This window comes from Neolamprologus brichardi, chromosome 9 (assembly GCF_056152115.1).
Source record: "Neolamprologus brichardi isolate AB-2024 chromosome 9, ASM5615211v1, whole genome shotgun sequence".
Lineage (NCBI taxonomy): Eukaryota > Metazoa > Chordata > Actinopteri > Cichliformes > Cichlidae > Neolamprologus > Neolamprologus brichardi.
The window spans coordinates 40,685,424-40,712,703 of NC_142112.1; the positions used below are offsets into that span (position 1 = coordinate 40,685,424).

A 27,280-nucleotide genomic window follows, 5' to 3' on the forward strand; every position below is an offset into this window, starting at 1 on the left:
CACCTTTACTAGGAGGACAGCTCCGAGGCAGATGAGGGACAGATCCCAGGATGGTCCATCGGCGGTGGAGCTGGCCATCCTGGTGTCCCTGAAGAGGCCACGCCAGTCGCCAATGGAGCATTTCCTCCTCAGCCTCCTTAAAATTAGTATTATGTGTATAGCAGTTACAAAATACATTATTCAAATTCCAAAATACTTTTGTGATGTCAGATTTAAATTACAAAACATAAATCTTACATAAAACATTTTGTAATTATAAGGACAATTACATAATATATATTAGATATAATATAAAACAGTCAGTTGTGTTTTGTTTTAATTGTACCATATCATAATTAGATTTTTAGCAACTTTTACAACTACAGTGTGCCAATCACTCATAATTCCTAAACATGTCAATCAGGTAGGAATGAAGTAAGACATTAATAGAAATAAAGAGTTGTATGTTGACATGTAGCCCTTTCCTTGCTTAAATCATTGTTAATATTATAGAAAAATTTACCTGTGATAAGACAGCTTATCAAGATAGAACATGTTAGATAGAACCATATAACTAAAGGTGAACCAAACTGTTCACAGTTTTGTCTAGCTCTCAGTTTTAAGAAAGGCTGGTGACCCCTGTTATACAGTCTGACAGCTGCGAGGATTATATACAAATATTCAACTATCCCAAAATTAAACCAGGTCTAAATAAAAGAAGGAGTGAGTATCACTACAAAGATTAACCCACAGTGATCCTCATACCAGTTTGATATCAGCAAACACTGAGAGCATGCAATTCAATTCAATTCAATTCAATTTTATTTATATAGCGCCAAATCACAACAAAAGTCGCCTCAAGGCGCTTCATAGATACAGAGAAAAACCCAACAATCATATGACCCCCTATGAGCAGCACTTTGGCGACAGTGGGAAGGAAAAACTCCCTTTTAACAGGAAGAAACCTCCGGCAGAACCAGGCTCAGGGAGGGGCGGCCATCTGCTGCGACCGGTTGGGGTGAGAGAAGGAATACAGGATAAAGACATGCTGTGGAAGAGAGACAGAGGTTAATAACAGATATGATTGAATACAGAGAGGTCTGTTAATACATAGTGAGTGAGAAAGGTGACTGGAAAGGAAAAACTCAATGCATCATGGGAATCCCCCGGCAGCCTACATCTATTGCAGCATAACTAAGGGAGGATTCAGGGTCACCTGGTCCAGCACTAACTATATGCTTTAGCAAAAAGGAAAGTTTTAAGCCTAATCTTAAAAGTAGAGATAGTGTCTGTCTGCCGAATCCAAACTGGAAGCTGGTTCCACAGAAGAGGGGCCTGAAAACTGAAGGCTCTGCCTCCCATTCTACTTTTAAATACTCTAGGAACAACAAGTAGGCCTGCAGAGCGAGAGCGAAGTGCTCTAATAGGGTGATATGGTACTACAAGGTCATTAAGATAAGATGGGGCCTGATTATTTAAGACCTTGTATGTGAGGAGCAGGATTTTGAATTCAATTCTGGATTTAACAGGAAGCCAATGAAGGGAAGCCAAAACAGGAGAAATATGCTCTCTCTTTCTAGTCCCTGTCACATACACTGATATGACACCACAGCCATGCTATCAATGCAAACACTGATAACAGCATACGTCGAATTAAATCGGGACTTGATGAGACCTTCTGAGTATCACTAGAAATATTATAAACAGTCGTCTCCGTACCACAGTTTGCTATCAGTAAACACCGACGGCATTCACCGATAGCATAGCACATCCATGTTAGCAGTGTATAAACGATAGTTTAGCATATATTAGCGCAGGTTTCAATAAAGGACTACCGTATTGAACACTTTTACTAACCGCAGGCAGATGGACAGGCGCTCTGCAGGTGGGATTGAGCGCCTGTAGTTAGTGTCTAGGCGGGCGATGCTTGGACCAATGCAGGACAGCAGATCCTCAAACTGGGCGAGGGAAAGACGGTGGTACTGCTGAAAGCAGCCGTCATCCAGGCGCAGCTCCTGGAGCAAATGGTGAAACTCACCAAACTGCTCACGCCTCTGGAGGACCTGATGGACCCAGGTACGGCGAGGACGTCCTTAACGCTCTGCTCTCCACAGTAAATACAGAAGGGTGATTCTCTCTTCAAAAGTTTGCTCGACAGCTGCCATCTTGCAAACATACCATCTGGCACAACTTCCTCCCACATTTCCGGTTCACGTTGGACACGCGTCAAGGTGCGAATTTGCAGGCGTCAAGTTAGGGGCGTCTGGCGCTTTTTTGGATGCGTTTATCGCGTTCAGTGTGAACATACGGTAAGAGTTGTTTCGTTCGCAACCGAGTCTAGTCAGTACGTCCACGCTTTAAACGCTGCATGGTCGTACTCTCTCCTGCACTCCATATTATCCATTGTTGATTTGCACACGTCTGTTGCTGCCACGCACGTCGCACATGCTTACATCATTGTCATGAACACTCTTACAAAAAAAATCATGACGGTTTAGTAATCTAATTACTGTATTTTGCAATAGTAATCCCTTACATTACTCGTTACATTGAAAAACGTGATCGGATTACAGTTGCGCGGTACTTCCCAAATAGTAGCCTGACAGATGACCTGATAGCAGCAACCTTATTGGGAAAAAAAACATAAAATACTTATCAGACTCTGTGAAAATATCTGTATGGAGACCAAAGAAACTGTGGGTGTATTGAGGAGTTTACTTTTATTGAATATTGAATACTTATATTGAATATTCCATTTATTGAAAAGTGAAAAAGAAGCATATATTTTATAACTGTAGTTCCTGTTCTCATCTGTTTATAGCTTTACACAAGAATTACTTCATTACACTAAAAATATGAAGTAATAACTGATGTTCTTGTTTCTGTTTCTTAGAAATAACACACCTGTAGTCCCACAAATATTTCCTTCAGGTTGGGTTGTCAGGTGTGCAAAATGTTGTCCAGCTTCATTCTTGCAGATCATCTCCTGTGATGATCTGATCTGGACTCTTTCCAGTCCCGGCTGCACTCAGGAAAACAAGTTTCACTTTGGTGTTTTTCTGTAGAAGATGAAAAAAATGACTGAAAGTTGTATCAGAAATGAAAAAGAAACACTTTCAACCAAACTGAAACTGTGAGAAAACAATGGCCTAATACCCCACTGACTTTACAAGTATATTTAGGTGTTAATTATCTCATGAGTCACTGTTACTCCCATCAGTCACCACGCAGACAAGTTCTTTGTTTACAGATTAATTATTCCAAGTTCACTGACAGGATCGCTCAGCTGTCAGTCCATCCCATCCTGTGTGGTCTTGCTCCAACTTCAACTGTGTCTGCCTCTGGTTGTGATGGTGTGGCATGTGTACTTGTTCTTCAGTTCACCCATGGAGTAGTAAAACCTCTCCAGGGCCTGTCTGGTTCTGAGAGGATCTGTGGTCCATTTTTGAAAAATGTTGTGTAAAATATCATGCATGAGGGCAAAATGAAAAAAGATAAAAGAAAAGAAAGTGTGCATCCCCAGCAGTGTTGTCAGCTTAGTAACTTTGTCGCTATATTTAGCGAGTTTTCAGACCCCCTTAGCGACTAAAAAAAAACAAAAAACGACTAGTGACAAATCTGGCAACTTTTTCTGGTGTTATTGGTGACGTATTTATGATGACTTTTTGATATGAAGGCGTGTATTGTTCTTACTCTCAGCAAGCACTGGGTGCTGCCATGGCCCGTGCCAAAGCGCTCACAGGTGGAAGATAGTCTTCCTCCACCTGCTAGCAGGGCAGGAGATGTTCACCCCTATGCGTCCAAAATGCAAATGAATCGCGCATGAGTGAAGCCGCTGGACCTGCACTGAATGTAACGCAGTCAGTTCTTCTTTTACCGTTATGTGGATCACAAGGTTTAAAACTACTTATAAAGACACACACACAAAGTAACTCCACCCGAGTGCCTATTTTGAGTCATATGTCTGTGAAGGTTCTCAGTCATCCAGGTCATCGTAGTCTAAGGAGCTTGGAAAGAAAAGTGTCTAAGTTGTGTTTAAGTTGCTTGAAGACGTTTCACCTCTCATCCGAGAAGCTTCTTCAGTTCTAAGGTCAAATGGTGGGGAGTCCCAGATTTAAACCTAGTGGGAGTTTCCCCCCAAAGAGCTTTCCAAGCTCCTTAGACTATTTCGGGACACTTTTGCCGGTCCAAGCCCGGATAAAGGAGCAGGGTTGGAATTGTGACATTGAAAAAAAAACAATAATTGCTAAAAGAAATTTAATTTGTAGTTCTAAATAAATTCTAAATGCATTTCGGAAGTGTTTTACTCACTTTATGTCTCTTCCACGATGTTATTTCTCTCTTCAACAATGCAGGGTGCAATTACATTAGCATGACCAATTATGCAAATTAGGCAATGACGTGGCTGCAGTGGTTATTATTGTATTTACATGCTCCCATTTCTGCTCGGTGAAAACTTTTTGACTCCCCCCCCCCCTCGCTCTCACAGACATATAACGTGTATGGCAGTGAATTCTCCCTGCAGCACGGGCTACACTGCCCATGAGGCTACATTCTTTAGGGCTATGCCTGTAAAACTTCATATTAAATATTAAATTGTTTTTGAATAATTTTAAAAATATTTCTTCACGTCATTCTGTGGGCCACAAGTATAAGTGACATGGGCCGTGGGATTGAGACATTAGAGCCTCTTAATGCGTGTTTTGTTTGGGTTTCCACTGGCATGGAATTACCAAAAATAGAGAGAGCATAGCCTAACATATGGAACAGGAAAACACCGCCGTGTAATCCCTTTATTTCAACAAAGTAACTGTATTCTGAATATTACCCTTTTAAACTGTAACTGTAACGGAATAAAGTTGCTTATATTTTTTATTTTAAATACCTAACGGCAGTACATGTGTTCCGTTACTCCTCAACACCGAATATATATATTTATTTTTTATTAAAAAGGATAGGGAGGGCTCAGCCAGTCCATTCATACCAGCCGTCCCTGATAGACACACCAGGGATCCTAAATGCTGGCAAATCCACAGAACTTGTAAAAAAAGAAATGATCACATATATTGAACTCTCTACCGGGTCCGCATCTTTTTACATTTATTCTTCAAGTTGGTTGATTCACACCAAAGAAGAAAAACTCTGTGGAAGCCCAGCAGGATCTGCTTGGTAAAAAAAAATTACCACTACATTATTGTGCTGTTCACCCATGGTGATGAACTCGAAGACTTGGACATAACTATACAGCAGTATTTACTTGAAGCCAAACCAGAGCTCCGACAAGTCATCCAAAGCTGTGGAAACAGGTTCCACGTCTTCAACAACCGAAGCACAGACACAAAGCAGGTGGAGGAGCTGATTACGAAGATTGACGACATGGTGGCAGGAAATGGTGGCACATACTACACAATGTATAGAGAGGTGGGGGAAAAGAGAGAAATTGGGTGGCATGGTTAAAGAATACAGGTTTATAAGTGAACTATTAGAGAATATTCTGCATTTTAATTTCCTTCTTAAACAACAAGACACTGTAAACAAATAGAAATGTGTAAATTACTTTTGCCTCAACTAGCACAGACTTATTTTTCTCCCATTGAAAATAAAATAAAATGAATTATGCCAAGGATCTCATGAAGAATAACAAATTTTAAGGATAATTGTGTGCTTTAAGTGTGATGTGCTACTGATAAGTTACTTGTCAGGTATCAGGAGAGTATGGTTAGTTTTTAAAAAAAATAGCAGATCTATGTTTAACCATAGTGGCTGAATACGCTTGAACTGAAGATTTATGCCATTTAAATGTCATTTAGCAATAAAACTTGAAGTAATGCTTAGTTTTGTTGTACAAAGCCAGGAAAAAAGCAGATGTTGTGCTTGTTATTAAAAACTAATTTGAAACAATTTTATTTTTAAGGTTTATTCTTTTTTTCTAAGAAGTTAGCTCAGAATCTTAAGATAAGTGATCTCAAAGTACTTTACAAAGTAAAATAAAAACTTTTTGAGAGAAAATTCTATAATTAACATTCACAGAAATAACCACCTGCACTTATGGACACTCTTATATTTGAACATTGTGTTCGTTATGGCTAAACTGTGATTTGCATCACTTTGTAAATATGAAGACTGGAGAGGGGGTTCTGGTGGTGGTGTGTGTGTGTCTGTCTGTGGGGGGCGGTATTGTAATGTACTGTTTGAGCTGTCTGTGGATCAAAGAACCCTTTAAATACTAGCTGGAGCCAGCTTCAGCCAGCGTACACAATAACAGGACTGTCATTGTGTTCTCTGTTTCCACAGAATACAACCAAAGTTCTGTGGAAAATGCTCTGTTGACTAAGACATTTCCACAGAACTCCTCGTGGCCTCGTTCCAAACATTTCTTTTGAACAGATATTGATCATAAAAAAACACCATAAATATTTGTGGTTCATTATGAGGGCACACAATGAAAACATATCCAGTGAAACCCAAAGGTGTGACAGGTATTTCCACTTTACAGTCCAACATTATGTGATGTTTATCAAACCTTTAGAACAATGCCTTTGTTTCTCCCTGTTGAGCTAAGACCTCTAACAAAATTATGCCATCTAGAAGTTGGTCAAATGTGAAAAGTAGGGGTGGAGCTGAACCCGAATACAGTATTCGGAAAGGCACAAATAGCGTGTTTTTTACAGATACTTATTTCAAAAAAATACTTTAAAAAATATTTGTATTTACGAGCGCAAGCCACTTCACAAGCACATGGCACAACATAGAAGAGCCACCTCCACGGGACCATCTTTGAACAGAGGCGGTGGTTTACGACACCAACTCTCTGCCATCTATAATCCAGTTTTGAGATCCCTCCCCAGACGCCTTAACGCCAACTCACATCCTGGGCCACCTGACCTCAGGAAATCACATGATAGGTTGGGTACAGGTTTCACAATGAGCTCACTCGAAACCCTGGCTGATTGTGACCCACACCCGTTTTCACACCTTGGCTCATGTGATTAGAGGATCATCATGGGGTCCTTTTGTCCCTCTTTGGGGGGAAACTTCCACTGGGTTTAAATCTTCTCCCTTCTCTTGTTTGCCTAAATTCCCACATCTGGGCTGAACTCATTTAGCCCAAAGGTCAGCTAATCAAAGGGGTGTGAGCTCACACCTGCCACTCAGCAGTCTATGAAGATGAATGGTAGATGATCCTGTGGAGCTTGGGCCGTGAAAAATAAGCCCATGTAAATCTTGTATTTTTCTTGTTTTTCCTCTTTGGATTAGTTGGTGTTGCTGCACTTGGTCACATTACCATGTAAGAATCTGTTCTAAGATGACTTTAAATGTATACATACAGTATAAATATATATATTTATTTTTTATTAAAAAGGATAGGGAGGTCTCAACCCTGTCAGTCCATTCATACCAGTCCATTTCTTCTTTGGTGTGCTTTAAGTGTGATGTGCTACTGATAAGTTACTTGTCAGGTATCAAGTGAGTATGGTTAACTTTTTTTTTTTTTTTAAATGGCAGATCTATGTTTAACCATAGTGGCTGAATACGCTTGAACTCAGATTTATGCCATTTAGCAATAAAACTTGAAGTAATGCTTAGTTTTGTTGTACAAAGCCAGGAAAAAAGCAGATGTTGTGCCTGTTATTAAAAACTAATTTGAAATTTCTTTTTTTCTAAGAAGTTAGCTCAGAATCTTAAGATAAGTGATTTCAAAGTACTTTACAAAGTAAAATAAAAACTTTTTGAGAGAAAATTCTATAATTAACATTCACAGAAATAATTAAATATGCATCTGGATGTGACTAAACCTTATAAATTTGTCTTGTGTCCTGAGAAGCCCTAAATCAACCAGGAAGGAAATTTCCCTTCTTGCTAAGAGCAGTCCGTGCAAAGTTTCGAGGGCAAATTATTTGATTATTCAACAATTTCTTTATGTAGAGCCACTTCATTACAAATGTACTATGTACAATACAACCAGTTGCTAAGGTACATTTTTAGAACATTTAAACTCTTTTCTCAAATCAGAAAACGCAGTTTTTAAGTTTATAAGTTCACAAACCTTCTTTCTTCCACCGTCACTATACATTTAGATGCGGGAGGTCTGTCCAGCGTCTTCCCCACCACCTGATCCAACTCACCACCAGTTGGTGAACAGTTAACAGCTCAGCCCCTCTCTTTACCTGAGTGTCCACAACATACTGCTGCAGGTCTTGTGATACAATTCCAACATCGATCATCAACCTGCGACCTAGGGTGTCCTGGTACCACCTGCACTTATGGACACTCTTATATTTGAACATTGTGTTCGTTATGGCTAAACTGTGATTTGCATCACTTTGTAAATATGAAGACTGGAGAGGGGGTTCTGGTGGTGGTGTGTGTGTGTCTGTCTGTGGGGGGCGGTATTGTAATGTACTGTTTGAGCTGTCTGTGGATCAAAGAACCCTTTAAATACTAGCTGGAGCCAGCTTCAGCCAGCGTAAAGAACACAATAACAGGACTGTCATTGTGTTCTCTGTTTCCACAGAATACAACCAAAGTTCTGTGGAAAATGCTCTGTTGACTAAGACATTTCCACAGAACTCCTCGTGGCCTCGTTCCAAACATTTCTTTTGAACAGATATTGATCATAAAAAAACACCATACATATTTGTGGTTCATTATGAGGGCACACAATGAAAACATATCCAGTGAAACCCAAAGGTGTGACAGGTATTTCCACTTTACAGTCCAACATTATGTGATGTTTATCAAACCTTTAGAACAATGCCTTTGTTTCTCCCTGTTGAGTTAAGACCTCTAACAAAATTATGCCATCTAGAAGTTGGTCAAATGTGAAAAGTAGGGGTGGAGCTGAACCCGAATACGGTATTCGGAAAGGCACAAATAGCGTGTTTTTTTACAAATACTTATTTCAAAAAAATACTTTAAAAAATATTTGTATTTACGAGCGCAAGCCACTTCACAAGCACATGGCACAACATAGAAGAGCCACCTCCACGGGACCATCTTTGAACAGAGGCGGTGGTTTACGACACCAACTCTCTGCCATCTATAATCCAGTTTTGAGATCCCTCCCCAGACGCCTTAACGCCAACTCACATCCTGGGCCATCTGACCTCAGGAAATCACATGATAGGGTGGGGCCAGGTTTCACAATGAGCTCACTTGAAACCCTGGCTGATTGTGACCCACACCCGTTTTCACACCTTGGCTCATGTGATTAGAGGATCATCATGGGGTCCTTTTGTCCCTCTTTGGGGGGAAACTTCCACTGGGTTTAAATCTTCTCCCTTCTCTTGTTTGCCTAAATTCCCACATCTGGGCTGAACTCATTTAGCCCAAAGGTCAGCTAATCAAAGGGGTGTGAGCTCACACCTGCCACTCAGCAGTCTATGAAGATGAATGGTAGATGATCCTGTGGAGCTTGGGCCGTGAAAAATAAGCCCATGTAAATCTTGTATTTTTCTTGTTTTTCCTCTTTGGATTAGTTGGTGTTGCTGCACTTGGTCACATTACCATGTAAGAATCTGTTCTAAGATGACTTTAAATGTATACATACAGTATAAATATATATATTTATTTTTTATTAAAAAGGATAGGGAGGTCTCAACCCTGTCAGTCCATTCATACCAGTCCATTTCTTCTTTGGTGTGCTTTAAGTGTGATGTGCTACTGATAAGTTACTTGTCAGGTATCAAGTGAGTATGGTTAACTTTTTTTTTTTTTTTAAATGGCAGATCTATGTTTAACCATAGTGGCTGAATACGCTTGAACTCAGATTTATGCCATTTAGCAATAAAACTTGAAGTAATGCTTAGTTTTGTTGTACAAAGCCAGGAAAAAAGCAGATGTTGTGCCTGTTATTAAAAACTAATTTGAAACAATTTTATTTTTAAGGTTTATTCTTTTTTTCTAAGAAGTTAGCTCAGAATCTTAAGATAAGTGATTTCAAAGTACTTTACAAAGTAAAATAAAAACTTTTTGAGAGAAAATTCTATAATTAACATTCACAGAAATAATTAAATATGCATCTGGATGTGACTAAACCTTATAAATTTGTCTTGTGTCCTGAGAAGCCCTAAATCAACCAGGAAGGAAATTTCCCTTCTTGCTAAGAGCAGTCCGTGCAAAGTTTCGAGGGCAAATTATTTGATTATTCAACAATTTCTTTATGTAGAGCCACTTCATTACAAATGTACTATGTACAATACAACCAGTTGCTAAGGTACATTTTTAGAACATTTAAACTCTTTTCTCAAATCAGAAAACGCAGTTTTTAAGTTTATAAGTTCACAAACCTTCTTTCTTCCACCGTCACTATACATTTAGATGCGGGAGGTCTGTCCAGCGTCTTCCCCACCACCTGATCCAACTCACCACCAGTTGGTGAACAGTTAACAGCTCAGCCCCTCTCTTTACCTGAGTGTCCACAACATACTGCTGCAGGTCTTGTGATACAATTCCAACATCGATCATCAACCTGCGACCTAGGGTGTCCTGGTACCACCTGCACTTATGGACACTCTTATATTTGAACATTGTGTTCGTTATGGCTAAACTGTGATTTGCATCACTTTGTAAATATGAAGACTGGAGAGGGGGTTCTGGTGGTGGTGTGTGTGTGTCTGTCTGTGGGGGGCGGTATTGTAATGTACTGTTTGAGCTGTCTGTGGATCAAAGAACCCTTTAAATACTAGCTGGAGCCAGCTTCAGCCAGCGTAAAGAACACAATAACAGGACTGTCATTGTGTTCTCTGTTTCCACAGAATACAACCAAAGTTCTGTGGAAAATGCTCTGTTGACTAAGACATTTCCACAGAACTCCTCGTGGCCTCGTTCCAAACATTTCTTTTGAACAGATATTGATCATAAAAAAACACCATACATATTTGTGGTTCATTATGAGGGCACACAATGAAAACATATCCAGTGAAACCCAAAGGTGTGACAGGTATTTCCACTTTACAGTCCAACATTATGTGATGTTTATCAAACCTTTAGAACAATGCCTTTGTTTCTCCCTGTTGAGTTAAGACCTCTAACAAAATTATGCCATCTAGAAGTTGGTCAAATGTGAAAAGTAGGGGTGGAGCTGAACCCGAATACGGTATTCGGAAAGGCACAAATAGCGTGTTTTTTTACAAATACTTATTTCAAAAAAATACTTTAAAAAATATTTGTATTTACGAGCGCAAGCCACTTCACAAGCACATGGCACAACATAGAAGAGCCACCTCCACGGGACCATCTTTGAACAGAGGCGGTGGTTTACGACACCAACTCTCTGCCATCTATAATCCAGTTTTGAGATCCCTCCCCAGACGCCTTAACGCCAACTCACATCCTGGGCCATCTGACCTCAGGAAATCACATGATAAGGTGGGGCCAGGTTTCACAATGAGCTCACTTGAAACCCTGGCTGATTGTGACCCACACCCGTTTTCACACCTTGGCTCATGTGATTAGGTAGAGGATCATCATGGGGTCCTTTTGTCCCTCTTTGGGGGGAAACTCCCACTGGGTTTAAATCTTCTCCCTTCTCTTGTTTGCCTAAATTCCCACATCTGGGCTGAACTCATTTAGCCCAAAGGTCAGCTAATCAAAGGGGTGTGAGCTCACGCCTGCCACTCAGCAGTCTATGAAGATGAATGGTAGATGATCCTGTGGAGCTTGGGCTGTGAAAAATAAGCCCATGTAAATCTTGTATTTTTCTTGTTTTTCCTCTTTGGATTAGTTGGTGTTGCTGCACTTGGTCACATTACCATGTAAGAATCTGTTCTAAGATGACTTTAAATGTATACATACAGTATAAATATATATATTTATTTTTTATTAAAAAGGATAGGGAGGGCTCAGCCATTCCATTCATACCAGCTGTCCCTGATAGACACACCAGGGATCCTAAATGCTGGCAAGTCCACAGAACTTGTAAAAAAAGAAATGATCACATATATTGAACTCTCTACCTCTCTACCGGGTCCGCATCTTTTTACATTTATTCTTCAAGTTGGTTGATTCACACCAAAGAAGAAAAACTCTGTGGAAGCCCAGCAGGATCTGCTTGGTAAAAAAAAATTACCACTACATTATTGTGCGGTTCACCCATGGTGATGAACTCGAAGACTTGGACATAACTATACAGCAGTATTTACTTGAAGCCAAACCAGAGCTCCGACAAGTCATCCAAAGCTGTGGAAACAGGTTCCACGTCTTCAACAACCGAAGCACAGACACAAAGCAGGTGGAGGAGCTGATTACGAAGATTGACGACATGGTGGCAGGAAATGGTGGCACATACTACACAATGTATAGAGAGGTGGGGGAAAAGACAGAAATTGGGTGGCATGGTTAAAGAATACAGGTTTATAAGTGAACTATTAGAGAATATTCTGCATTTTAATTTCCTTCTTAAACAACAAGACACTGTAAAGAAATAGAAATGTGTAAATTACTTTTGCCTCAACTAGCACAGACTTATTTTTCTCCCATTGAAAATAAAATAAAATGAATTATGCCAAGGATCTCATGAAGAATAACAAATTTTAAGGATAATTGTGTGCTTTAAGTGTGATGTGCTACTGATAAGTTACTTGTCAGATAGATAGATAGATAGATAAAACTTTATTAATCCCTCGGGTGGGTTCCTCTGGGAAATTTGGTTTCCAAAAAGCACAGCACCGACAGAAGTTACAGAGTTAAAAATATCTAGTATATGTCAATAATGTAACAAAAGAAGAAGAAAATCTGTGGTGGTGTAAAAGTCCCACTAAATGCGTTTCTCGCTGTACATCTAAACTATATAACGATTAACCGCCAACTGTGAGTTCAGTTTAAATTTTCCTTTACAAATGTGTGTTTGTTTAGGAAGGAAAAACATGTGTGCACACAGTGTTCAGCAATATAGACTCAAAGGCAGCACCAAGACTGGCACGAGACTATTTCCACTGCACTGAGGGTGGAACTCCAGGCCTCGGGGCCGCTGTCCTGCAGCTTTTAGATGTGTCCTTGATCCAACACAGCTGATTTAAATGGCTCATTTTGAACGTTGACATATACATCAAGGAATGGACCAGCCACTGCACTGATGCTTGAACCAGTTCAGAAGTTCATTTCTCATCATGAACCACCAGTTTATGAGCAGACAAACCAAAGTCCACTCCAAGATTCAGCTGCTTGTAGAAGCACGTTTAGCAGCAACAGCTCAAAGTCATTGTTTCTGTATGACTATCAGTCTCACATCATTGGGGAGTCATTGAGGCTCACTCTTCTTTATAATGTTGCTTCACTTCATTGAGCTTTGCACACATTTGTTTCTATTAAGCTGAGGTTTAAACTTTCTAAAATATAAAACCTGCAAGACACCGGTGTTGTGCCAAAAACTGATTGCTCGTATTTAAACTGCTATAAGTAACTTGTTGGGCTATAATATGTGAAACATATGTCAAATGCTTCCCTCATGGATGACATAAAGTCATCTTGAGCCACAAACAACATTCCTGTAACAAGGTAGAAGCCGCGATCAGTTTTTGGCAGCGACGTTTATATAACCTTTATTTATGCAGTTTAAAAAAAATCTCATTAACATTAAAAATGTCTTCTGTAAGAGTCAGTTGGCCAAGAGGACAGCAGAAACGGCAGCAAATCTTACAATAGTTCAGTAAAAATATTTGAAGTGGGGATAAAGGAGCGGGTTGGTTATAATGTCAGTACAACAACACAGAGTTGTAAAGATACTTGAAAAAACAGATAATTTTTTAATTCTATATAAAAGCCCTTTGTAAACGCTGTTCACCGAAGTCTATTTACCAACATACGTAAAGATATTACACATAGAAATACACAGAAACATTGGAAATCACTTTCTGGCACAACACTGTAACCTCTGTAGAGGTGGTATCAATATTAATACTAATACTAATATTAATATTAATATCTCTAAACACTATAAATGTTTCTGTTAAAGTGTGACCAAAGGAAGGAGCTGTGAGAAGTGTGCCTCTCAACCGGTGGCTCGCTCAGTAACGTCTGGCTGTGCAGCTGAAACCTTTTTGACCCACCAACAGTCACACAGACTCCACAAAATCTCACATCCGGGTTTCACTCTTTCAGGCCGAGTCTCTCTAAGAAATTCTAGTTTTAGCTTCAGTTCAAATGCTTCATCTTCTGTGAGTCGAGTCAAATTAGAACAAAACTAAATATAAAACAGGTTTAAACTCTCATCTGATCATTGTGAACATACACAGTGAGCACTCATGCAGCTTAATCAAGACTTTGGTTTTCTAAAAAAGACATCTAAAGATTTGCATGAGGAAAAACTGAATAACACCTTTAAAATGTTCGTTTTTCCCTTTTTAGTTCGACTGTAACCTGATTAATACAAAATATTTTAAAGAAAACATTTTAAATAAAGAAAAACTTGCCTAATGAATCATTTTACCCTGTGATTTCTTTATTTCACAATAGTTTTTACTGATTAAACGTGTTGTTTGTGTTATTGTTACGGCTGCTTGGATGATTTATGATTCAGTTTTTGCTGCATGTTATCATTAAATACTGTTTCGCCTGGTTTGCGAGCAAAATAACGAGACAATGTGATTAGAGCTGAGTATCAATTTCAGTTCCTACAACTGCTTCAATTCCCATTTGATCCCCGATTGGATTAAAGTTTGGAAGTCAGAAATATTCTAATTCTCCTCCTTTCTCAGGACATATCCAGAGAAGGAGCTGTGCTGATTGTATCGTGATGGAAGCAAAGCAGCAAAAGTAAGAGGGAAGTAATGACGATGTGTATCAAAGTAAAGCTTTGATCTTCTTTTGCTTTTACCCGGATGATGGAGAAGGAAACCGGCAGCTTCACAGTCTGTGAAATGCCGGCTTTCATCCCAGACGCCGTGTCCTGTACCTGCCGTCGGGTCGACCATCAGCGCTTTGTGTTTACATCTTTGTGCGTTTACATGCTCTTCGTTGTTCTTTTAGCTGTTTGGCGCTTGTTGAAATAGTTTTGTGAAATTTAAATGTAAAAAATGAATTTAGGATTGAATTAATCGATATCACATTATTCAAACCAACATCGATTTATATGCTTTATTAACTCTTGACTGTGTGATGGTTAATTTTTTAAGCATTTCTTTTTTCATATTTTGCTCTAGGAATCCTGTATATTATAAATGTTGTCGTGATTGTGTGTTTTTGTGTCCTATTTTATTATCTCCACTCTCTGGAGAGCATTCTTTTGTTAAAGAGGCAGTCTAAATTCTTATCACCCACGGAACAATGCACCTGTAATTAATCCGCTCATCAGTGAGGACTTCTAAAGAGTTGGCTTCCTCCTCTCTGGTGCCAGAATGTCTTCTTAGACTGCAGTATTTCACAACCACATGTCTTACAAGTTTAGAATAATGAGTATCCAGTATTACTTAGATGATCTTTGCTTTTGCGTATAGCTTGCAGCCTCTCTCTTCATGCATTGGAAACATACAGTGGCTTGCTAAAGTATTTTGGCCCCCTTGAACTTTCCCACATTTTTTCACATTACAGCCACAAACATGAATCAATGTTATTGGAATTCCACGTGAAAGACCAACACAAAGTGGTGAACATGTGAGAAGTGGAACGAAAATCATACATGATTCCAAACATTTTTTACAAATAAATAACTGCAAAGTGGGGTGTGAGTAATTATTCAGCCCCCTTTGGTCTGAGTGCAGTCAGTTGCCCATAGACATTGCCTGATGATTGCTAATGACTAAATAGAATGTACCTGTGTGTAATCTAATGTCAGTACAAATGCAGCTGCTCTGTGACGGCCTCAGAGGTTGTCTAAGACAATATTGGGAGCAACAACACCATGAAGTCCAAAGAACACACCAGACAGGTCAGGGATAAAGTTATTGAGAAATTTAAAGCAGGCTTAGGCTACAAAATGATTTCCCAAGCCTTGAACATCCCACGGAGCACTGTTCAAGCCATCATTCAGAAATGGAAGGAGTATGGCACAAGTGTAAACCTGTGTTTAGGTTCCCGTTTTGCCTAAGTGAGTTTGTGTTTGGGTCCTACCCTGCCTGCACTCAGCTGCTTTATGACACCATCAGTGCATCAGGAAGATAAATCCAAGTGGTTAGGTGCTTAGTAAATAGTTCAAGCAGCTGAAACCTCAGGAGGAGGAGGTAAAGCAGGAACCATCATGGAAGGACAAACCCTTGTAGGATGAAGCACTAATCATGGCACCAAGAACAAGACCAGTAGAGGCTGGTTTTTACCACACCAGGCAGGACCCTAGGTGCAGTCTGTGCAAAGATGCCCGCCATATAGTCAAAGATATTAAATTGGCCCTCCAGTGAGATGACAGTGCCCGATGTGGCACACAACTTATTTAAGTTTGAGACCCCTGCTGTAACTTCTTACAAATCTGTTGAAGAAATCATTCAGTTCATTTGCCCACCTCACATCCCCCCCAGGCAGAAAGTTCTAACCTTTGTGGCCCGAGATGGTTCTGAGGCCTCTCCAGACCTCGCCAATGTTGTTTTGTTGAAGCTGGTTCTCTATCTTCTGCCTGTAGCTGTCCTTCTCTTTCCTTATCAGTCCCCTCAGCTGTCTCTGCACCCTTTTCAGCTCCTCCTTGTCTCTAGATTTGAATGCCCTCATGGCCAATGATCAATGGTCACGACAATTTGGATACTAATGATCATGGAACTGACCTCACAGCCCATTGTTGGTGCTAGATTCTGTCATTATGCAAATGTACTGTTTATAAGATTGGGGAAACCTGCAGTCTGCTGAGACTGAAGAAGTCACCAGTTGGTGATGAAACATTTCTCCCACTAAAAATGGTATGTCCAGATGAACAGATTCAGCATTCTGGTGCTATTTAAATAATTTTTGAGATAAAAGTAAGGTTGGAGATTGGCCTATAATTAGATAAGACAGCAGGTAAAGTGATGACTTTTCTCTTTTTTATAGTCCCCTCGTGCTTCAAGAGGACCACCGTCCTGAAGAAACCTAATGTGAGCTGTCTCAGTGACTGTCTCCCAAGAGCACTTACTTCCATCATTATGAAGTGCTTTGAGCATATAGTCGAAGTTCACATCACGTCTTCGATGCCTGCTTGACCTGTTTCAGTTTACATGAAGGGCCAAAAAGATTCACAGATCATGCAATAGCATTAGCTCTGCATACTGCCCCCTCCCACCTGGATCGTAAAACACATGCAGTGGTGTGAAAAAGTATTTGCCCCCTTCTTAATTTCTTAGTTTTGTTTTGTTTGTTTTTTTTGCATATTTGTCACACTCACATGTTTCAGATCATCAAACTAATTTTAATATTACACAAAGATAATCTGAGTAAATACAAAATTTATTAAGGGAAATAAGCTATCTGCACCTACCCAGTCCTGTGTGAAATAGTAACTGCCCCCTCTTGTTAAATCATCAATTAGCTGTGATTAAACACAGTTTTTGTCAAGCTCAGTTCAGTTTCACTAGCCACACCCAGACCTGATTATTGCAGACCTGCTGAATGAAGAAATCACTAAAACCAACAAAGTGAAATAGGCTAAAAGATCTCAAAAAGCAACACATCACTTTACAATCTAAAGAAACGATATGAGCAACAAAGTCATTGACATCTATCAGTCTGGGAAGGGTTACAAAGACATTTCCAAGGCTTTGGGACAGCAGAGAGTCATTATCCAAAAATGGAGAATACTTAAAACAGTGCTGAACCTTCCCAGGAGCAGCCTGCCTACTAAAATTACTCTAAGAGGGCACTGACGACTCATTCAGGAGGTCACAAGAAAACAGCCAGAACAGCATCTAAAGAATGTACGGTTACGGTGTAACCTTGGTTCTGTGAGTGAGAGACTATCTCTCCACTCCGTTACATATTCCATATGTACGGGGTAACTCTGTAAGACACCAGTCAGCAGGCGCAAGATTGGCCTGAACTGGCCCTGCAGATGCAAGGACCACAATTGATTGGCCACTCAAAGTCAGCCCATGAACCACCAGGCCGAACGGCAGGAAGCACAGCACCAGTTTGGAACCTGCTGGATGCGAACCTACAACATGCGGGCAATATGCCAGACAGAGAGTTAGCGCCACAGGCTGGAGAACACACACGCCACAGCGAGGTCTGACTGGTGCGTAAACCGGCGAACCGCGGGCAACACGCCAGGGGAACGCAGCAGGCCGAGGTAGGGATGTGACCTGTCCATCCCCAGAGTCAAAGCCGCCCCGTGCCATCGACAGACAGGGAAGGGGGGCCGGCAGCCTAGCCTGCAGAAGTGGAGGGCTAAGCATTGGGAGGACCAGAAGGTCTACTCACAGCACCGAGCAGCCACGATGTGCTGCCCGCAGGCAGATGAGCAATAAAAGCGAACTTGCAAACAAGATACTCATGATCAGTCATTCAGTTACAGCCCACTGAGTGGGCCTGTGCAGGCCGCGTAAGCCGTGACAGGCAGGTGTGTACCGGACAGAGAGCCAGAGCTGCAGGCTGGAGGACTCACACTCACTGGCTGACGAGCCCCGTGTGCACACTCTGCAAAAGATCTCCAGCTGGGGCCTGAGAATCCTAGGGCCAGAACCTGGAATCCCAGGAGCAGACTGAGGAAAGAAGCACAGCTCACTGAGCTGAAGATCGGGAAACCCGCTGGCCGTACAAACCTGCAACATGCGGGCAAGACGCCAGACAGGGAGCCATCGCTGCAGGCTGAGGAACACTCTCTCACTGGCTGATGTATCACACACAGCGAGGTCCAACTGGCGCGTAAACCGGCGAGCCGCAGGCAATACGCCCATCTGGAATGGGGGAGCTGGCGTCCTAGCCCACCAAAAGGCCACATGGGGACTAAACCCGAAGGTTTACCCCAAGGCAGAGTGGCCGCTAAGCACTGTCCACAGAGAGGGGAGCAGCAAGAGTGAACTCCATAAGAGACACTTGTGCACAGGCGGCGCTGCAGGCTGGAGAACACTCACTCACCGGCTGAAGAATCAGACTAGGTGAGGTCCAGCTGGCCCGTAAACTGACGAATGCGGGCAATAAGCCAGGGGAGCACAGCCTATTTAGCCACTTAGGCATGGCAGCTAGCTAATGCCATGACACACAGTGGATGGCCGAGCAGGATGTGATGCAAGGCCTGTCCTAGGAGCCAAGCTTCCAACCTGCACCGTCCCACAAGGGGAGGGGCTGGTGGCTTAGTCCATGGAGAGTGGAGGGCCCAAGTGGGGAGGCGGCCCAAGTGGGGAGGCGACCCAAGGTCCGTCACCAGGGCATAGCAGCCACTCTGCGCTGTCCGCAGACAGGGGACTAGCAAGAGTGGACCCAACGAGACACCTGTGGACAGTCAGGAAGTTTCCATGTAAATTGTAACACATTGACAATGCACTAGACAGGGAGCCAGCGCTGTGGGCTGGAGAACACTGACTCGCTGGCGGACGTATCAGACCCAGTGAGGTCCAAATGGCGCGTAAACCTGTGCACTGCCTGCAGTAGCAGCACAGCTGCTAATGTGATGGGCCGAGGTAGGGATGCGACCCGAAGGGGGCGGGGGGGCTGGCGGTCTAGCCCGCTGAAAGGCGAAGTGGAGACTTAACCCGAAGGTCTGCCCCAGGGCCGAGTGGCCGCTAGCACTGTCCGCAGAAAGGGGAGCAGCAAGAGTGAACTAGAGAATGAGACACTTGTGCACAGCTGGTGCTGCAGGCTGGAGAACACATACTCGCCGGCTGAGGAATCAGACACAGCGAGGTCCAGCTGGCGCGTAAACCGGTGAGTGCAGGCAATACACCAGGGGAACACAGCCTGCAGCTGCAGCAGCTATATGCCAGAGAGAAACCTGGCTAAAATAGGCTGAAGAACGCTCACTCGCCAAAGCGAGGTCCAACTGGCGTGTAAGCCTGAGAAATGCGGCCAACACGCCAGGGGAACACAGCCTGCAGCTGAAGTGGAGGGCAGAGTCAGGGACATGACTCATCCGGGGGTGTCAGCTCACTGAGCGGGCCCCTGCTGGCCATGTAAACCCGCAACATGTGGGCAATCTCCTAGACAGAGTGCCATCACCGCAGGCTGGAGAACTGTGAACCACTGCCTGAGGTGTCAACGCAGCGTGGCCCGACTGTCATATAAACCTGTGAACCGCGGGCAATATGCCAGGGGAACATAGCCTGCAGCAGGAGCTGGCCACTAGGCCCAACTCAAAGGATGTCAGGGGGGAGGAGGGCGGCTGGAGGACAGCTGAGTCTTAGCTCCAAGTCCTCCCCGTCTCACCTGTATATGGCCGTCTGCGAAGGACTCAAACTGGGGCTGGAGATCTCCAGGGCCCCAAGTTGGAGTCTTGGGGGCAGGGCGAGGCCCAGAAGCTCTGGGCCCCCCTACCCTGACCATATGCCCGCACAGGCACCTCAACAGCAAAGTGGCTGCAGGGTCGACCGGCAGCCTCATCAGGCAGCCCTCTGACCAGAGCCGGGGCTGACAGCCAGAGGTGGCGACAAAAAAATGAGGTGAAAGTATGGCGTGCTCCCATATAAGCGAGGGTAGCTGCGAGGAAGGCGCCAACAGCCGTCCTGCACCGTCTGTGTCCCCAGCCCACCTGCAGCTGTCACTCCAAGTGCCGCTGATGGAGAGTCAAATGGTATTATTTAACAGTGCTTGCCGCTGTTATTCATTTTGCTTGTTTTGCCGTATGTTAAGTGGGTGACTGGACATTTCATTTTGGCTAGCTTGTTTATTAGCAATGACTTATGCCACATTCATGTGCTCCGTACTTTTTCATGTTAGTCAAATAAAGAATGGTTAAAATTCTTTGAGCCTTTAAAAAATGCACCTGATTTGTCTGCTAGATGTGGATGAATGCGGCAAATCTTGCACCACATTTCAGTGCGCTCATTGTTAGCTTCAAGCCATGGCACATCTTGGAGCCACTTTTCTGAAAAAAAGTATTTTCTTCGGCTCTGGCTCCGGTTGGCATTTCTTAGCTGGTGGCGGCACACCAAAGAAGCTGCTTAATGTCTGGGGTTTTTTTTGGACATTTAGCTGGTGACAAGAAACACATGGAAGGTTAAATGACACGGTCAAGTATGCAAAGGCACTTGGTAATGCAACTGTCACTAGGCATTCCTAATTTTTGTCATGCATGCGTACCTGCGTACCAGTTATGTGCACCCCTGTCTATAACACACAGACAAAAAACCACTCACTCAATAACTGCTATCAAATTATCATGTCTGTTCAACCTAACATACATGTTTTAGGTCTGTGGGAGGAAGCTGGAGTACCTGAAGAAAACACACACATGCACAGTTAAAAATGCAAACTCAGCCAAGGCTTTATCCTATGAACCTTCTGGCTGTAAGACAAAAGTGCTAACCACCATACCACTGTGCCACCCATAGTAACTCATATAATAATTGATAATATATGGACAAAAGTATATCCTGGAATACAAATAACATATTCATCCATTACTAAAAATGCATTTAGCTGTCAAATTCTGCAATCTGTATTTACTTACCTAATTCTCTCCCTAACAATCAACAATACAAATTCTCCCAGCCCCCAGAAAGACTGGGTTATCATTTCCACACTGGTTAGCATTTAGTCTATCACGTTTGTTGTTATAGCTAGCAACTACTGCAGGAAAATGGCAAGTTTCTTTAAGGTATTGTTCAGTGTGTTTGTAATGCTTGTAACCCTGGACTATGCTTCTGAAGATGAGATTAAGATGGGAGTCTCTGGGAAATACTAGGTGAGGAGCTATTAATGCCTTCATATACCAGCTGCCATAATTTTGTACAGTTCTATATTGTAAACAAAGCCAGTTTTACACTGTAGAGTTTCCATAGGATTTAGAAGTTTCAGATTTCTTAAGTCATATCATATGATCTTATTTGATCATATATTTATTTGAACATCTTATTTGATGTTCCTACTGCTAAACAAAACAAATTTTGGTTTCTCAAACTATCCATAATTTCTAGTAATAAATGCATTGGTTTGTAGATACACCTTCTGTATCTTCATACAATAAATCAGAACAAAAATATATGAATAAATACATTTTTCAGAAGAAAGCCACATCTTGATACATGCTGGTTTAACATAAGAAGCTAAAATATGTTCCACTATGTTACTGGTTGAATCTCAGATTTGTTTAACATATGCAGATATAAATTAAGTGTGAAACCATTGCTTTAATGGTGGCCCTTGGCTGGTGGTATGTGAGGAAACATTTATTCCATTGAGTGTACCTTTGCTTCAAATAAATAACTAATACTTTTTTTTAAAGGAATGTCCTATTAAACAAAAACAACAAAATAACAAATGCAATAAAAACCTAGTCCTTCCTCTCCGTAAATATTTCACTGAAATTCCGTTTAAAAGAAAGGGTAAGCACTCTCGTCACCTGACCACTTTTTAGCCAATGAGCTTCAGTTTTCACCCCTCCCCCCTCACTTCGTGACTTGAGTTGAGGAGTATTGACGCTTGGCTGTGAACTGGTGTGGAGATGCTAACAGGTAACTTTAAACTTTTGAATTTTTCCAGCTTTGTAGTCCAGCAACCAGTTAGATTTAGTTTTGTCAAGGTTTTTCTTTGATGTATGTTCCTTGATTAAGCTTTGTATTTCAAGCTAATTCAAAGGCTAAATCTAGCTTTTTTTGATGACACGTTATGTATTTATTAGTCAAGGTTAAATACCTAGTCTAACACATATGTTTTTAGTTAAACTGTGGCATTTGAAATTACTGCGATGTTATTATTTACTCATCCCACTGTCTCCAGATTTTAAGCAATGCTGCAATATACGTGACATGCTAGTATTGAGACAAATTTAAGATAACCGTGGTAGCTAACATTTGATTATCTGAGGCCATGTGATCTGCACTCTCTGGAGTGCAGATCACATGGCCAATTTATGATCTATCAGCAACATGCCTATCAGTTTTTTAAAATGTCAGTTTATTAAAATGCCAAGAAAAACCGGAGTGAAGATGTCATCACGTTTAGTGCAGGAACAAAGATAGATAGATAGATAGATAGATAGATAGATAGATAGATAGATAGATAGATAGATAGATTTTTACCTCTTCTTCTATATCGTGGTGAATAAATGAACAAGAGCCGATCAAACAATTATATGACTGTTTTGGTTGTTTATTAATAGGGAAACTTGTGGGAGTGATGGCAGGAGAGAGCGGTGTCTATAACAAGTTTTGAGATGTGAGAGATTTGTGACATTAAGTGTGTCTGGAGTGTATTGTTAGTTTGTAGTTAAATCTGGGTTTGATTGTTTTGTGTGTCAAAATGGTGAGGTGAATGTCACCCTGACCCTGGCTAAAAAGCTACCAAAGGCAGACTGAAATCTAAACACTGTCTCCAGGTGTGCAACAGGAGGAGTGATACACTACCTTTTGTCAGGCCTGTGGTATGTCCCTCTGTTCTGTCTTGTGGTGGACAGGAACAATTTTGATGAGTGGCACAAATAATTTGTGTGACACCTGATTGTTTTTAAATAATAATAAATAATAATAAATTTTATTTATAGCGCATTTCAAGACACCCAGGGACACTTTACAATAGGATGAAACACATAATAGAACAATGACAAAAGAAGGAACAATAAAAACAAAAGTACAAGATAAAATTAACAAACAGTGGGTTCACAGTGGACATGCAAATTTGAACAGATGGATTTTGAGTTGAGATTTAAACTGTGGGAGAGAACCAATGTTTCTTATATCTGGGGGTAGAGAGTTCTACAGCCTGGGAGCAGAGCAGCTAAAAGCTCTGCTTCCCATGGTGGTGAGGCGGAAAGAAAGCACAGCAAGCTGGATAGAAGAAGAAGATGGAAGTGAGCGGGCAGAAGAGATAGTGCTTAACAGGTCAGAAAGGTAAGGAGGAGCAAGGTTATGAAGGGACTTGAAGGTGAGCAGAAGAAGTTTGTACACTATCCGGAATTTCACAGGGAGCCAGTGAAGTTCCTGAAGAACAGGGGTGATGTGCTGGTAGGAGGGGGTTCTGGTAATAATGCGAGCAGCAGAGTTCTGAACCAGATGAAGCTTATGGAGGAATTTATGGGGAAGACCACGCAAGAGAGAATTTCAGTAGTCAGTACGGGAGGTAACGAGACAATGGACGGAGACAGGGTGGAAGAGAAGGACTTAATCTGTTTATATTGCGTAGATGGAAATAGGCAGAACGGGTGAGATTATTGATGTGAGATTTATAGGAAAGTGAACTATGTAGGATGACACCAAGGCTCTTAATCTGAGGAGAAGGGAAAACCAGTAAATTTGTAAATAACCTTACAAAAACCACCTGAGGAATTTCCTGCATTTTTATGTAAATAGTTGTATATAATGTGGTTTGTAAAATGTGTAAATATGTTTTAGAAATGTGAAATTAAGTAATGAGACTGAATCGCTAAACGTCTTTGTGATTTTCATAGTGAAAAGTATAACCTTAACCTACTCTGATTTTATGTTTTTGGGTCAGTTATGTCAATACAGTATGTCAAAATTAGAGGTTATTGTGTAAAGAATGATGACAAAGAAGGCAAGGAAAACTTTTTTTTAAAGGGGAAATATAAAGGTAAAATTTAAAAGTAGTCGAAAACAGCCAATTATACCCTTGACTCAAGAGGGTTAGTACCTCCTGTAAAAGATCAGTTTTCACTGTAAACTACAGTGATGAAGTATTACACAAATTGTACTATTATTTTTTCTTTTTCTGAAAAAGTGCATTCCAATGAGGCAGCCAAGAGAAGTTTAAACCCAAAGATGAAGCGTATACGCCCATGGCATCGTCCTCCCTCAAAGATGATAAGCAGGTGACTAATTTTCTGCTGTTCTTATTATGGCAAAAATAACACAACATAGTTGTTTGGATGTTGATAGTGAGGTTGGTAGACACAGTTCTTACAGTGCTGGTTAATGTAAGATACATACATTGTGAGGACTGTGTGTGGATACTGTCGGGTGTTATTTAGTTTACACTGTGGAATTAATTTTCTATCAATATTACTGCATTACATTTGGCTCATTTATGTCACTAACCAGTGTAGCTACATAACTGTATTGTAAAGTCTCAACGTATCTGTGTTGAATGGATGTTAATGCCCTTTTGTATTTGTTTGCACTACGTTTCAGGGCACACCGATCTTCCTCATGTTGATACGCCCATGGCATCATCCTCCCTCAAAGATGATGAGCAGGTGACCAATTTTCTGCTGTCGTTATTATTGCAACAAGACCACAGCAGTGGTGTTTGGATATTGATAGTGAGGTTGGTAGACATACTACTTACAGTGCTGGTTAATGTAAGATACATACATTGTGAGGACTGTGTGTGTTTTGAATGTGTAAATCCATTGAAAGATGGGCTCTTCTTAAAATGAACAATTACAAAATGCTTTCCAGTGGTTTGCTAAGGTTTTAAATCAACAGGTAGGTGACTTCCCCAAAAGTTGATTCTGTTCATCTGGACGTATCTTTTTCAGTGGGAGAAACCTTTCGTCAGTCATTCAAGAGACTCTTCAGTCACTATCAACATCTAAACAACACTTGTGTGTTCTTGTTGGATGAGACTGAAGAAGTCATTTGGATAAATGTCGAAATGTTTCTTCCACTGAAAATGCTATGTCCGCATGAATAGAATCAACTTTTGGGGATTTACTGACCTTGATGATTGAGCATGCATCAAGACGATGCTAGGTGATTTTATTTGGATTTAACTCATACTTCAACTCAAAGTAAATGAGGAGCGGTTATGCAGATGCTCTTTTGCTCAAAAAATAATGTCACTTTATCAGAAAGCATGCTTAAACAATGAATGGGAAACCCTCAAATGTTGGCTCTTACTGGATGTATTCATGCCACAAGGGCTGCACTGTCTCAAATGAGTGAAGTTTCTGCATTACATGAAATCACTCAAAATTCATGGTACAAACTTAATGAACTTTATTTTTTCAAGAGAACTGTATGCATGATGTAGTGTATTCATCAGAGACGAGACTGAAAAAATGTGCCTTTTGTAATGTTCACTTTTCTGCTTTGAAATTGATTTGCATAAATTGTAAAGGTGAGGATTTTTGTTCATTCATTTTAGATGATTATCTGTCAAGATATAACAAGTGGAAATTTTTACCCATAATACTTAATATTTGATGTTTTCATCAAAAGAGAGAGAGGTTCCTCGTGAGTCTTGTTTTGTTGAGTATGCCATTAGAGTAGACTGTCCCACATCGTCTTCGGTACAGATTGTTTTGACTTTCAGAGGAATGCAGACAAATGTTTGCCTTCCATCACTGGATCTTGAATGCATCCTCAAAGCATCTTGGGTATCTTTAGAGCTTTAGTTAATGCTGGTTGCATGATGTCTGATCACCCAGAACTTCTGATAATGCCAGTTCTGAAGTGGCTTACTGTCACAGTACAAAATTGCATGAGAATAAGAGTGGGGGAAATGACAAATAATTTTCTTGACAAGCTAAGTAAAGGAATCAAAGGACAAAGCGGAAATGGATTTTTTATGATTGAAAGTGGAAAAAAGAAAAACATTAAGTATGACATGTTGAAACTGGATGGAAACAAATGTTAGTTACTGTTTTTCTATAGTTGTGTGGTTTAGAACCTAAATGACATAGTCGTTTTGTATTTCGGTGTCCTGTGGCTTTCACATAGAAATTTTATCTTTAATAGTTTCCTTTGAGTTTTTTTTAAATGAGCTTGATGTGCTGATCAGAATGTAGCTTTTAAGAGATTGTCTTCATCTAACATGGCAAAAAGACGAAGCCCAGTGTAAACCTAAAGCCCCACACCTATTTAAAACCAGTTAAAAAATGCTGTGTTTATGTACCTGGAGTTCTTGATATGTGTACCATGAAAGGGCTTTGATGTTTACGCCCCTATTGTTCTTAAAGAGTACCTTTATAATAGCTTTATAGTTAACATATCACAAGTAAGTTGATCTTATTTTCTCTCCTCCTTTTAGCATTTTCTGAAAATGGTGCTGAAGGGGAAAATCCTCAAAGGAAACAAAAATCTCCATGGTGTCCCACAGAGATTGCAGCAGTGATGAGACATTTCTGTGGGCACATTGCTAATGGGAGACTATCCATTGTGATTGAAATCAAACGGTGTAAAAATGCTCAATGTCCTGTATGAGACAGTCGCTCTGTTCAAAATGTAAGAGACTTTGTCATGAATCGTGGCTTAATGCTAAAAAAGAGGAACAGTTGCTAAATAATCAGGTTAAAAAAAATCTATAGACACATCTGAGACATATAGATGTTTGCAAAAGTCATTTAGTTTGCAGTGGG

The 27,280-nt window shown here is 41.0% G+C and overlaps 1 protein-coding gene and 2 pseudogenes across 1 annotated transcript in view; all 3 read left to right on the forward strand.

The window, feature by feature from the left end:
* LOC148101682 (ribonuclease inhibitor-like) overlaps positions 1–27,280 on the forward strand; it is a 151,568-nt gene that overhangs the window by 39,911 nt on the left and 84,377 nt on the right. The window lies entirely within an intron of this gene.
* LOC148101684 (uncharacterized) lies at positions 3,802–5,521 on the forward strand (annotated as a pseudogene).
* On the forward strand, positions 10,554–12,407 carry LOC148101685 (uncharacterized; annotated as a pseudogene).